The 14986-nt window shown below is 40.0% G+C and overlaps 2 long non-coding RNA genes and 1 pseudogene across 3 annotated transcripts in view; 2 read left to right on the top strand and 1 right to left on the bottom strand.

The window, feature by feature from the left end:
* The window catches only part of LOC120885509 (uncharacterized), a 45610-nt gene that overhangs the window by 22942 nt on the left and 7682 nt on the right, over window positions 1–14986 (top strand). Inside the window, exon 3 of one of the 2 annotated variants that reach the window (XR_005728174.2) lies at window positions 14143–14280. The exons of the other annotated variant lie outside the window; for it this stretch is intronic. This is a non-coding gene — a long non-coding RNA (uncharacterized LOC120885509). The remainder of the gene's footprint in view (window positions 1–14142; window positions 14281–14986) is intronic. 2 annotated transcript variants of the gene reach the window in all.
* Window positions 4517–7662, top strand: LOC144365306 (uncharacterized). The gene is made up of 2 exons (XR_013423618.1): window positions 4517–4926; window positions 7151–7662. It is a non-coding gene; the product is annotated as an uncharacterized LOC144365306 (long non-coding RNA).
* LOC144365266 (filamin-binding LIM protein 1 pseudogene) lies at window positions 7921–12536 on the bottom strand (annotated as a pseudogene).

The raw sequence follows: 14986 nt of genomic DNA, 5'->3' as shown, positions 1-14986 counted from the left end.
AAGGTGATTCCCACCCCCCAGGATTGGGGATGAATTCCAGGGATGCTATACTGAGTTACATTCCTAGCCCTTTATTTTTATATTTTTATTTTGAAATAGGTTTTGCTAATTTGTTGAGGCTGGCCTCAAACTTGTGATCCTCCTGCCTCATCCTGCATCACTGGGATTACAGGCGTGAACTACTACACCTGGTCAAGGTATGACTTAGTGCAATATGGAACCACATTTAAACAGGCTCACTAATCTCTAATTAACTATAAGAATGTTATGATAGTAGTATAAAATATCTGAGAGCTACAGGAACACTGTAAACAGAAATAAGTGGAAGAGAAATCAGGTCAGCAAACATGATGATCAGAAAAAAATATTGTGGATTCCTAAATCAACTGCTAATGAACTATTTTAGTCAAAAACTCTCTCTTGTTCTCTTTCCCCCCAGTTCTGGGGATTAAACCCAGGGCATCATGCATACTAAGCAAGTGCTTTACTACTGGGCTACAGCCCAAGCCCCATGATGTGACTATATTTTTAGAAAGATTTTTCACTGAAATGTACAGATTATGTGGTTTGGATTTGCCATCAAGTACTAATTCTTCATCTTTGAAATATTGATTTATTTCCTCAGTAAAATTATGGAATGTGACTTTTTCTACCTTTATCTTTTCCCTACATTTACAAATATAATACAATTTTTGAAACCACTTACATATTTCTTTGCCTGCTGCAAGACATATTTTATAGTCACACTGAGCCCCACTTAGGATGTAGTGAAAGCCAGCTACTAGTGTTAGTTGTTATAAATAATGAGGGAGAGGGGTGGGTATAACTCAGTGGTAGAATACTTGTTTAGCATGCTCAAGGTGGAGGAAAAAGGTGTGTCTTATGTATACTATTTGCAAGATGAATTAGTATAAGTGCTAGTGACTTGAGTTATATTTATCTGACTTAGTATGAAATCACTTGTAGCCATTAAAACAAATTTACAGGGCTGGGGTTGTGGCTCAGTGGTAGAGTGCTTGCCTAGCATGTGTGAGGCACTGGGTTCAGTTCTCAGCACTGCATATAAATAGATGAATAAAATAAAGGTCCACTGACATCTAAAAAATATTTTAAAAAACACAAACTTACAATGTTAATGTAATGCCATGAGATAATACAATATTTAGTGAAAGTATAGGACACAATAATATATGATGAATTATGATCAGAGTAAACATGTATGCCCAATGTCCTTTGATTTAACAATCCTACTTCCCAAGTAAGTGTGAAAAGATAAATATATAATGAGGTCCACGGTATTGTTTATAATAGCAAAAAATTAGAAACAAATTTTTATTAGTAGGGATTCGATTTTTAAAAGTATAAAACATTCATGCATTCATGCAGTAGAATACTATGCAGTCCTTTTGAAAACAGAGTAGATAGACATATCTGGACTTTGAAAGATGGCTGGATACATTATTAAATGAAGTTAAAAAAATGACAGAATAGAATGTATAGTATAAAACAATTGGTAAAAACATCAAATAAGTATCTATAATATATAATAGTATGTGATAGACACATTAGATACTATATATCAAGATAATATGTAGATATAAATATGTATCAAGTTTTTCACAGTAATTGGTTCTGTGATGATTGGGATTATAGGAAATGTTAGTTCTTCCTTTATTCATTTTATGTATAAATTGTTTTGTAGTATGAATGATGATTTATAATATATCATAATTTAATGCAATAAATACAATTTAACTTGTAATGTAATATGATCATATTATTAGGATACAAAATACTAAAATTCCAGCACAGAAAATAGAGTAGAACTAAATAAAGTAACATGATCTCAATGGTTATTTCCAGCTGATGGAACCATGAAAGATTTTTTTTTTTTTTTTGTACCAGGGATTTAATCCAGGGGCCCTTTATCACTGGGCCATGTCCCCAGTCCTTCATATTTTTTATTTTTGAGATACAGTCTTGCTATATTGCTTATAGCCTTCCTAATTTGCTGAGGCTGGCCTTGAATTTGCCACCCTCCTGCCTCAGTCTCCCAGTTACTTGGATTACAGGTATGTGCCACTACACCTGGAATCATGAAAGATTTTTAAAAGTATTCCTGCTGTAATAAATTGTATTCGATGTGGGTGCTGCACTTTAGTAATTAAATAAGAAGGTAGGGAGGCTGGGATTGTGGCTCAGTGATAAAGCACTTGCCTCACACATGTGAGGTACTGGGTTCGATCCTCAGCACCACATAAAAATAAATAAAGAAAGATATTGTGTCCACCTACAACTGAAAAAAAAATTACAAAAAAAAGAAAAAAAGAAGAAGAAGGTAGGGATTCAGAAGGAGTGTTAGGAATTGAATTAGGTAATTTAAACACCTAAATATTTTCTAGCTTCTCTTCTTCTTTATTTTGGTGGTGGGGGGGAGGGAAGTTCTAGCTTCAGTTCACTCTGCAGCTGTTGATAATGAACTTGAGTACACCAATAGTGCAATGAGCTGGATCAGACCATGTCATAAAGAGACCAAATGACAGGGGAGAAATCTTCAGGGATAGATACATAGATTGCTTTGGCTGGGGATTTCCACATTATTGCCACTGTGGTAATCATACAAACTGCTGACCCTTGAGTTTCCTGGTGCAAAGGGCATTTGGTCCTGGGGCACAACCTCTCCATTTGTTTGCAAGAAGCATCAATGCATGTGACTCCAAGTTTGAGTCCATTTTAAAGAAGCAGTGGATTTGGCAGGTATCAGGGAGCATTAGAGACTTCAGGCAATCCTTCAACCCTCTGATATCAGCTTATTTCTTAGAAGAGTTCACAGCCTAGTTTTTCCCAGAAATGACCCTCTGAAGCAAAAATATGGATACCAGCTCCTCACCTCAGGGATTCCTTTACTGGTAAACTCCCTTTCTGGCTGATTTTAATATGCCAAGAAAACTTTTGCAGCAGCCTTCAGCTGCCCCACAATTTGAATTCCAAAGATCATAATCCATAAATGGTACCACTCTCAGGAGACTTCTGCCTGGAGAAGGAGACTTCTGTTTTTCTCAGCATCTCCAGTCCTTGCTGGTTTTCCATTTTACTGACAAAGGAGGGACAGGGAAAGGGCACACCAAAGGGCTGCCACGTCAATAACTAAGATGCCATAGGTGGGATTCCCTGAAAAACCAGAGAGACAACCAAATTTATGACAACCGAGTCACCAAACAACACTATTATTTTGTAAGGAAATTTGCTGAGGGAAACTGTTTCATTGATGGAAAAATCATCGAATTGCTTCAGTTCTTTGTTGTGTTGTTTTTAATTAGTATGCCCTGAGGCTTTGTGGCAAGGGTTACAGAATACATAAATAAGGTCATTTCTTGACATAAACCCTTTCAAATGCCAAAATTAGAGGGGAAAAAAAAAGAATAGTTATTCAAATGCCACAGAGACAAAAATCTGCTTTTCTGGGACAAAGGGAAACGAATGATTTAAGTTTGTGGCAATTTTTAGTCTCATTTACGCACATACAAATAATCCTCTTTAAAAATTCTATTCAGCACTTGGGTACAAGTACATGGCGTACCCAAGGAAGTTCAAATGTCGATTATCATTATTAATAACCTTGGTTTCCTTGCTTGTTGACTGCCAAATAAAACAACACATTAAGCAGAAGCTGATGCAGAAAACGACCAGGAGCACAAGTATCCTAGATAGAAAAGGCTGGGTCAGTTTTTCCGTTTCCTCTGGGGAAGGGCTTCTCCACTTGCAAAGGCGGACCCTTGGAGAAGGTTACCACAATGTGTCATGCTGACAAATGTCCCATTTCACAGGCAAAAAAAAAAAAAGATCCTGCATTTCCTTGAATTAGATGGAAACAGAGACAAGCACTCCAGAGAAGGTGGTTTGCTCAGCAGGCAAGAAAGAAAGAGCCCCAGAGGGACACACCAACTCAGAGGCTGTGTTTTCTCTCTGGACATGCAGCCTCCATGTGGGGTCAGGTGTGGTTTGGTGTTGTTTTCTCTGGGGATTTTTGCACAGAGTCTTCCTATCTTTGTAGACAGTTCTCAGTCAGTTCTGAGACAGCAGACGGCAGCGGAGATGCTTTCGCCCCAGAGGTATGCAGTTTTCAGCTAAAGTGGCCAAAGGAATGTCCCAACCAGGCATTTCTACCAATGAGGCAAGCTAAGGGATTCTTTCCACTTTTAGGAACTTCTCTGAGCTGTGGAAGGAAGAAATGAGTATGGTTTTCTTTCTTTCTTTTTTCTTTCTCTTTCTCTCTCTCTCTTTCCTGCAGTGCTGGGGATTGAAGCCAGGGCCTCTGCCACTGAGATACACCTCAGCCTCCCCCCACACACACACCTTTTAAACCTAAAACAGGAACAGTAATTGTAGTTGTCACAAGCTACCGTGACAAAAAGAAAAAAAAATCATATATATACACACATGATTATATATATATATATATATATATATATACACATATATTAATAGCACCAAAGATTTTTAAATCCTTGGAACATTAATGAGAACTAATGATTGTGCTGAAACCTCTATATTAATTGAGAGTGTGTGAATGTGTGTGTTTGCACAAGTATGTGTGTATGTGTGTGTGTTTTGTGTCTTGTGCAAGTTATATGTGCACTGTACCAGCCATCTATTAAGTGGCTCTATATCTGAAGAGACTGGGTAAAGCAAATCATTCTACCCATGGTCTGGAATAACTTAAGATTGCAGAAGAATAGACTTTAGTTCAACAGTCTGAAAGTGGAAGAATCCGAATGAGGTTTGCAGCAAGCCCAAGAATGTCCTTGACATTCAAACCACGCACTCTAGCCTCGCTGACGGTACCAGATCCGTAATTCTACTCCCACCCCCGCCCGTGCAAGTTCTGGGCAGTGTCAGAATTCATCCTGGAGGCCTCGAAACTCAGTAAGGATTTTATTTCTTGGAGATAAGCCTAAGATCCAGTTGTACAGGGTTGATTTCAATCTTCCATAATGGAGGCCATTGCATTAAAAATATATAGCAAAAAGAAGACTGTGTGGCTTGAAGAATTCACAATTATCAGATGTATACCAGGGTGATTTAGCATTTATACAGTCATTGGTTCCCATGTTGAAACATTTTTTAAATGAATCTACGGATCAGTTCACTGGAATGTTCACCAGGTACTCTTGCAATTGTAAAATATTAGCTTTTAAAAGGGTTGTTGAGCCAGTTTACATTCGATTTGACCCTTAGGAAATCTCAGTGTCTCTTGGTAAAGGTCAGAACTATGACTAGAAAAATGACAGAAGAGATTTCTTTCTATAGTAGATCAGTTCAGGCATCTTTCATGTGGGGAAAATGGTGAGTTATTATTGTCAAAGTATAATTTTTTAGAAAGTAAAAACATTATCCTTTATACAAATCTTTAAATTAGCACATAACAAAATTTTATTTACCTTATGAACTTGGAGGTCATCAAGATGGTAAAACTGGTAGATAAGAGTATTCAAGAGACTGAAAAAATATACATTTATAATGAAAGAGTATATTGAGTATGTGTGTGTTTACACATATATATGTATAATGAAAGAAAGAATCTAGGAATAAGATTGATAACTATTAAAACAAAAACAATTGGGGATGGGGGGAGCATGGGAGGAAGGAAGAAACTTTAGACAGGGCAAAGGGGAGGGAGGGGGAACGAGGGGGCATGGGGTAGGAAAGATGGTGGAATGAGATGGACATCATTACCCCAAGTACATGCATGAAAACACGAATGGTGTGACTCTACTTTGTGTACAACCAGGGATGTGAAAAATTGTGATCTATGTGTGTACTATAAATTGAAATGCATTCTGCTGTCATGTATAACAAATTAGAATAAATAAATAAATTTTAAAAAACCAATTCATAGGAATGCAAAATGGTACAGTCACTTTAGAAGACTGGCAGTTTCTTACAAAGCTAAATATACTCTTACCATACAATCCAGCAATTATGTTCCTAGGTATTTACTCAAATTAGTTGAAAACCTACGTCTGTACAAAAGCCTGCACATGAAATTTTATAGCAGCTTTAGTTATAAGTGCCAAAAGCTAGAGGCAACAAAGATGCCCCTTGATAGTTGGATAAACTGTAATATATCTATACACTGAAGTATTATTCAGCATTAAAAAGAAATGAGTTATCAAGCCACAAGTAGAAGTGGAAGGTTTTTTTTTTTTTTTTTCCCAGTGCTGGGCATGTAACCCAGGGTCTCACACATGTTAGTCAAGTGTTGTACCATTGAGTTACATCCCTAGTCCTGAGATAGAGAAATCTTAAATGCATAATGCTAAGTGAAAGAAGCCAATCTAAAAAAGCTACATATTATTATTTCAACTATGTGGCCTGGAAAAGACAAAACTAGTGACAATAAAAAGATTAGTGGTTTCCAGTTTAGGGTGGGGAGGAAGGGTGAAGCTCAGGGGATGTTCTTAGGACAGTGAAACTATAACTGTAAAGTGATACTGTAATGGTAGATTCGTGGCATCAAGCATTTATTAAAACGCATAAAACTATACAATTCAAAGAATGAAGTCCAAGGCACATTGTGAACTTTAGTTAATAAAATGTATCAATATTGGTTCATCACTTGTAAGGAATGTACTACACTAATACAAAATGCTAATAGGGGAAATTGTGATGAGAAATGGAGACAGGATACATGGGAACTGTCTGTGCCATCTGTTTATCAGTAAACCCTAAACCATTAAAATAACTTTTAATTAAGGATTTTTAATTTTAAAAAATTTAATATTCTATAGGGTAATAATAGCCTTTGTGATTCCTTTTTCTATCCAACAGAAATTATTTCTTCTGGTCAATTTTGCAAATAAATTTCCAAATTTGAGTTCCCTACTTGCATCAGTCAGAGTCCAATAAGGATACAGAAATTATTACCAATTATTTCATCAGAGAGCAGCTAATCTAAAAGATTGCTTACTAAATATTAGAAAGCCAGAAAGGCAGAGAGAGAATATTAAAATATTATAGCAGCAGTAACTTTGGGAAGTGATTATCACCCTTATGTCTGAAGAAAGGAAGGGAAGAGGCTGGATTATTAAAACTAGAGCCTTGAGAATGGGACTGGAAGATCTAAGATGCTGTTTGCTTGATGCCTCAGGACCTCAGAGGAGGAAGTCAGATCTCTGAAGAGGGGCTGTGGCTGGACAGTGCTAATATCGCAGAGGAGTGCAATGAGGCTGTTCTTGGGAACATGGATAGCCCACAAACTGGAATCAACTGCTGCTACTAGAAGTAACTGCTACTGCCATGGTGAAGATCTGTTCCAGGGACACTGACAACAGGAAGAGAATGGGAAGGAAGGAGTGCCTCCTTCCCCACACACCGCCCCCTATTGGCAGCAGCAATGGGGTGGGCGGGGAGCAAGCTGGCAAAAGAGAACTCCTCTGCATATAAAAAGCAGAGAATAGATGAAGGGGAAAAATAGCTATAACAACCAGCACGCTGCTCTAACTGGAACACCTGCAATGGATATGTTTGTTCTCATGGCAAAGCAATGGGTTTGGGATTCAGATAGACCTGGTTTTGTATTGTAGTTTGAATATCTTGTCATGGGTTACTCTGGCAAATACTGTATTTTATTTCATTTACCAGTAAAAGTAAAACAAGTAAGGCCTCATATGAAAAATAGGGACAAGAATGCCTATCTCCTAAGGCTTTTGTAAGCATTAAATAAGATCATGGTGGCACATGCTATAGTCCTAGCTGCTTAAGAGGCTGAGTCAAGGGGATAATTTGAGCCTGGGAGTTCAAGGGATAGCCTAGGCAACACAAAGAGACCCCCTCCCCTGTCCTCCTTCCCCCTCCCCTGTCCTCCCTTCCCCCTCCTCTGTCCTCCCTACCCCTTCCTCCCCGTCCCTCTCCTCCTTCTCCATTTTTTGATACTGGGGATTGAACCCAGGGTGCTGTACCACTGAGCTATAAGCCCAGTTCATTTTATTTTATTTCAGTTTGAGACAGAGCTAAACTCAACTTAGCAAGAACTGAATTGCCCAGGCTGGCTACAAACTTGAGATTCTCCTGCCTCAGCCTGCCAAGAACCTGGAATTATAAGAGTATGCTACTACGCTTGGCTAGAGATCCTCATCTTAAAATTATCAATTACCTACCACAGTGGCAGAGCCAGGATCCAAAATCAGGCAGTTACACATTTAACAGTTACACATTTATTTGCATGCATAAGAGGGAAAAACACAACCTGAACTTCATGAACATGTTACTTGCTGCTAGGATCTATTGCTTAGGAGGAAGTCAAATTAGAAGTAAGTAAAAGAAAATGGTACATTGAGTTAGTAGAAACAGCAGGATAGGAGGTCCTTGGTTACCATAAAAAATTGTGAAGGTGGCTCGGAATGTGAAGATGGCTTGGAATGCTGAAGCGTAGGAATGCTCTAAGCTTAAAACAGGGAGCTGGTTGGAAGGCCTGAGGGGCTCTACCCAGTAGCCGGAACCCAGGATTCTCACAGGAGCACATGGTCCATCAAGAGACCCCATGGAGAAAAGCACGTGTTAATCTGTTCTACAAGATACCTTAGTGATGTTATGAAGCAACAAAGGTGATTTTTATTAAGAGAAAAAGGTCTTCTCCGTGTGGCCTAGGCGAGGCAGTGATTGCAGGGCAATCTGGGCTGCAGGGCCAAGGTGAGACTTGGGGACACAAGTGTGGGGGATGAAGGGACACCTGCCCTGGCACCATTTTGAAGAAATTTGTGCTTGGATGATTGTGTGAGGGATGGGCACAGCCCCACTTGAGGCTTCAGGAAGGACACTCAACCCTATCCCTGTCCCCTAACATACAAAAGACACTAAATCTGTTTCTGTTGATGACTCACTGCAGCACCCTGGAGGAGGGCCAGAGGGCAGGTGAAGGGCTGCTGATGTCCTCAGGTATCTGTGGATCACCTCCCTCCCTCCTGCCACTGGCCCAGCCTCCTATCAGTTTGACATGTCCCAGAGCAGGGAAGCCCAGGGCTGTGTCACCAGTTGGTCACATTCTGTACATTTGTGAACCAAGAGGAGGTATCTGTTGAGATTTTGCCCCACCCAAAACCAAATTATTAAAAGAAAAGATTTATCTCCCACAAATGTGAAAAATACTGTTTCCCATCATTTAAACCTCAAAATTCTCCTTCTCTCCCTCCCTTTCTTGCTTCCTTTGTTCCTACCTTTCTCTCTTAGACCTTTATGGTTATACACAATAGTTGGGTTCATCCTGACAAACTCATACATGCATAGAAATTAATTTCAGTTCACGATCCCCCACTTTTCCCTCCTGTCCTTCCTCCCCTCACCCCTTCTCCTTCATCTACTCTAATAGACTTCCTTTCACTCAGGTATTGATTTGTGTTTGATTGGTTCTTCCTGTAATCTTAAACTTCCCTCCTCCTTTCCTTTATTTTACTCTAGTTTCCGCATATCAGAGAAAAATATGACCTTTGAGTTTCTAAGTTCAACTTATTTCACTTAGCATGATAATCTCCATTTCCATCCATTTACTGGCAAATGCCATAATTTCATCCTTTTTTATGGCTGAGTAGAACGCCATTGTATATATGTACATATAATGATTTCTTAATCCATTCATCTATTGACAGGCATCTGGGTTGATTCCATAATTTAGCTATTGTGAATTTTGCTGCTTAAAACAATATGTGGCTGTGTTGCTGTAGTATGCTATTTTAGATTCTTTGGGAAAATATGAAGAAGTAGGATAGCTGGATCATATGGTGGTTCCATCTCTAGTTTTTTAGGAAACTCCACACTGCTTTCCAGAGTGGTTTTATTATTATGTAGTTCAACCAAAGTTTAAAGGTGTACATTATCTCCCACAACCTAGCCAGCATTTATTGTTTGTGTTCTTGATCATTACCATTCTGATTGAAATGAGAGGAAATCTTAGTGCAGTTTTAATTTGCATTTCCCTGATTACTAAAGATGTTGAGCATTTTTCATATATTTATTGACCTTTTTGTGTTTCGTCTTTTGAGAAGTTTCTATTTAGTCATTTTGCCCATTTATTGATCGGATTATTTGTTTTTTGGTGTTAAATTTTTTTAGTTCTTTATTATATAATTTTTTTAGTTCTTTATTATCTATATTCTAGATATTAATCCCCTGTTAGAGGAGCAGCTGGCCAAGATTTTCTCCCATTCTGTAGGCTCTCTCTTTATGCTCTTAATCATTTCTATCTATGAGAAGTTTTTAGTTCAATGGCATCCCACTTATTGATTCTTGGTTTTATTTCTTACACTTTGGGGGTCTTGTTACTGAAGTCAGTGACTACACCTATATGATGGAGTGTTGACCCTATGTTTTCTTTTAGCAGTTGCAAAGTTTCTGGTTTAATTCCTAAGTCTTTGATCCATTTTGATTTGAGTTTTGTACATGGTGAGAAAATTTTGTTTTCCTACATATAGCTATCCATTTTTTCCAGCACCACTTGTTAAAAAGGCTATCTTTTCTCCAAAATATATTTTTTTGGCACCTTTGTCAAGTATTAGATGGCTGGGGTTTGTGGATTTGTCTCTGTGTCTTCTATTCTCTTGCATTGGTCTTTCTGTCTATTTTGATGCCAATATCATACTGTTTTTATTACTATAGTATAATCAGATTAGTAAATCTCAAAATTCTTAAAAAGTACTTTTGGAGATTTTCCTTACCCAGCTCAGCCTTGTACTCTGAGCTGCTCTCAGCACCTTTTACTAGACAGTTAAGTGTGAGTGCTAGGGACACAGGTACCATCTGGAGATGTGGAGAAGTTGAAAGTCTGAGGAACCACTGTGTACGGCACACATTTATGAGCCCAAGGTGGCTCAGCTCCCTGAATCTCAGAAATGCTAGGCTGAGCTGCATCTTGGTCCCCAGTGAGGGGTGGAAGAGAAGTGTGCAAGAGTACATCAGGAAGGGAAACCAAGTCAGGGAAGGGCCCTGGCCAGGGCTGGCAAGCACTCCCAGCAGCACCCTGGGGCACTCTGCTTCATGTAGCATGGCTTGCAGAAGAGATGGTCCTTCGGAAGGTAGCAGCCCCTAGTCTATGGGTTCCACAGACAGAAGATACTGCAGTTCAGCATCTGCAAGAGTTTTCATGAAAGTTTCTTCCTATGAACTCGATTTTGAAGGCATCCTTCCTACTCAGGGGGATGATAGGATTCTCACAGATGCTGAACACAGGGCAAATTTCCTGTAGAAGTCCTCCAGGAAGTACATCTGGTCTGGCTGTCCAGGGCAAAGCTCTCTTTCCTGATGCACCTCACCATGTGTGAACCTGGTGCAGTTCACTCATGGGAAGGAGGCAGAGTAGAAGGCCTGGCCCAGGGCCCTGGCAATGTGATACCAGACCACCTCTTCACACTCTGCCTCACTTCTCCAGGGTGTCCTGGTAGCAGAGTTCACAGGGGGCTGCCCATCCTTCTGATAGACGCTCTGCCTGGCCAGCTGGTGGTGTCAGGGACAACAGGTGAAGCACTGGGCATGGTGTTGCCTCTTCATGGCCTCCATGGCCGGTTCTCAGGGGGACACTATCTTATGGCAGAAGGCACAGACATCTGTGGAAATCTCTCTTTCCAGGAAGTCAACGGGTTCCTTTGGGAGAGGTGGCAGCTCCTTCTCTGAGGGCTCGAGGTGACTGGGTCAAGGCTGGACTGATGTTCCCTCTGTCAGAGCCTGTGGTGGGGATGGGGGCAGGTGCAGTGGCTCCAAGTCCAAAATGAATGATGCTCCTTTTGGGGGTTCCTCATCAGAATGTGGCAGGAGGAGGTTCAGGTCACCAAGTGTGTCCTCGCCATTTGGGGTAGGGAAGAGGGAGAGCATCTTCGGTTGGAGAGCTGAGGTGGTCTAGTTGGCACAGGAGCTGCAGTCCTGCTAGAGGGCACCCAAGGGCTGGGTTTCCCCGCTGAGCCTGCCCCAGATGCCTTCATGGAGGCAGGGGACTTCCAGGGATGGCCATGCCTGGCCTCACAAGCCACCTGCTTCTTCAGTCATAGCCACATACCTGCATAGAGGTACGAGGGTGATAAACACAGATAAGGTGACCCTCTTCTTGGGCTGTGAGACCATTGATCCAGCTCCTGCTGGGACAGGGAGACCTAAATCCCAGAGGTAGGCCAGCTCTACTGCCTGGCCTGCTGGAGATTGGTGCTCAACCCTGGTTAGGCCCTGGGATTTGCCAGGGACCTGAGTCAGACATGGGCTCTCTAGCCATTCCCTGAACATGTGACCCTGGGTGGCAGGCCATCTCCCTGAGCCTCAGTGCCTTCCTGGCACCTCTCCAGCATGGCCTTGATTTGCTCACAATGGCATTTTAAAGCCTATGCTCTTGGTCACTTAGAAACTGCTTTTTCCATCCACACAGAGAGCTAATTGATAGGACAAAACAATATAACTTGGGATGTAGGAGGGGTATGTGTGTGGTAGCAAAAAGGCAACACAAGGAGTCTTTGTGTGGTGGAAATGTTCTATATCTTGACTTTGGTGTATATACAAAACTACCTAAGTGACAGCATTGTGTAAACACACACACGTGCACACACCATACAAGTAAAACTAGATGAACCTGAATAAGATCACAGGATTGCATTAAGTCAATATCCTGGTTGTGATATTATGCTATGATTTCAGAAAACACTACCATTGGAGAAACCTAGGAGAAGCAAATAAGGGATGATCCTATAGTATGATTTGAGGGGATCTACTGATTTCTCAAGAACAATTTAAATCATAAAAGAATACAGTTTGTTATTGGTTCTGAGACTGCCTTCCTTGATGAACTGAAGAGTAACTGCAAGATGGACAGAATATCCTCTGAGGATATATTCTTCCCTAACATATCACACTACTTTTCTGATGATATATATAAATAAATAGTTGAGATTTGATGCCAACGAATATAACTTTATGAACAAGTGTAAAAAGCTATAATAGCTTTCAATGATTTTTTAAAAATATGTTTTAGTTGTAACTGGATCTTTTATTTAACTTATTTATTTATATGCAGTGCTGAGGATTGAACCCAGGGCCTCACACATGCCAGGCAAGTGCTATACCACTGAGTCACAACTCCAGCCCCTTTCCATGATATTTTACCTCTGTAAACCTTAATAAATTCCATGTTTTGAAAGATTTAGGACACTATCCCAAACCATAAATATAAAACTTGAAGCAACACAAATTGTTTAGTCTCTGTTCATTTTACCCCATTTACTGAAAGTGCAACAGAACTAAAACAGGCTCCAGACTACCAAAAGAGGCCTTTTTGAGCCATGTCCTCCAGCTGCTTCCCAAGATTCTCTACTTCAGCTTGTGTGGACAGTCAATAAACTAAACTTTAGCCACCATTGGGAATGTCAACATGAAGTGACATTTCAAGAATTTAGCTGGTTCCACAATAGCAAACTTTTAGAAAAATACATAGCCTTGTGCGGTGGCACATGCCTATAATCCCAGCTACACAGGAGGCTGAGGTAGTAAGATTGCAAGTTGAAGGCCAGCTTCAGCAATTTAGTGAGGTCCTAGACAACTTAGCAAGGTCCCATCCCCAAATAAAAAGGGTATGGGGTATAGCTCAGTGGAAAATAAACCTGGGTTCAATCCTCATCACTATTTTAAATAAAATAAAATTACATTAAATTAAAAAGTAAAAAGGAATGAATATGTAGCTTAGTTGCAGAGTGCTTGCCTAGCATGTGAGAGGCCTTGGGGTTCAGTCCTAAATAACACACACACACACACACACACACAAATACGAGTCAAAAAACTATTGCCAAACATCTCAAGAAACTCTTGAAATCCAGCTGGTTTCCTCCAGAGCCTTGTCTTCCTTCTGTGGGTTTGCTCTTATGCAAGTGTGGAGCATTTATTTGGTTCAGAGTATTTTCCTGTTGTGTGACTGTGGTAGAAAAAAATCAGTTGTTTTGAATCAGTTGCACATTCTCAAAGACTATTCTGTGATTGAGGATGTATATGAACTGATTTCTTTGTATCAGGATTCCTGGTTAGAGAAGTGATTGATAAGAATGAAAAAATAAAATCACGTTTTTCTAGCAAAACAAAACCAGAGTTGCCCTGAGTATTCATTCCTCATCTCTTCTGCACCAGATGCTGCTGCTGCATCTGCCTTTCAGGCTTGGAGCATCTCTTCCACCCCTAACACTGCTTCTGCCCGAAGTCAGAAGAGGACAGAGAATTAGAGAAGCCCTTTTCTTGGTGGCTTCATCTCATAGACCCATCTATTTGGTATGAGCTGGAAACTTATTATCAATTATTCTTTATGATACTATATACTTGCATCATTGAAATATAGTTAATCTTTATTAACAAATGGCTATTACAGAGGGGGAAAATCAAACTCTTTCATTGGGCTTAGGGAATTAGCAAGTTGTCCTGAACCCTGAACAATGGCAGTTCTATTATTGTGCTCTGAACAAGTGTATGTTTCATAAATTTTTGTTATCTGTGATAAGAAGTGAGAAAAAAATCTATACATGGACAATCATGGAGCTATCCCCATAGAAACTTGGTGAAGACATTTGGCTTAAAAAAACAAAAACAAAAAAACCTTCCTTTTGAAATGTTTCTATTATTGCTTTATTTTAAATAAAAATCTGCCTTTACTGCCAGAGCTATGAATATATCTCAGAACTTTCCAAAATACCTGACAATTGTGGTGTGAGGTCAAACCACTGAAAAAGACAATGGAGTGGATTGATGCACAGAGGAGAAAATCGCCTGCATGTCTGGGCTTCTTCCTCTCAGGCTCCCACGAGCTCTGCCGAGAAGAGGCTGCCAATGGTGTACAAAGGTCTGCCTTTGGCTGCAAATAACTGTGCTATTCTAAGGATATCAAGGCCTCTCTAAGGCCATGAAGCCAGTCTACTTGGGAGTTGAGCTCAATTGTAAAAGAATTTCAGATTCCCACAAGGAAGGTTCTAGTGGAGCACAC

This window comes from Ictidomys tridecemlineatus, chromosome 1, assembly GCF_052094955.1.
Source record: "Ictidomys tridecemlineatus isolate mIctTri1 chromosome 1, mIctTri1.hap1, whole genome shotgun sequence".
NCBI lineage: Eukaryota > Metazoa > Chordata > Mammalia > Rodentia > Sciuridae > Ictidomys > Ictidomys tridecemlineatus.
This window is presented reverse-complemented; position numbering and strand designations above follow the sequence as displayed.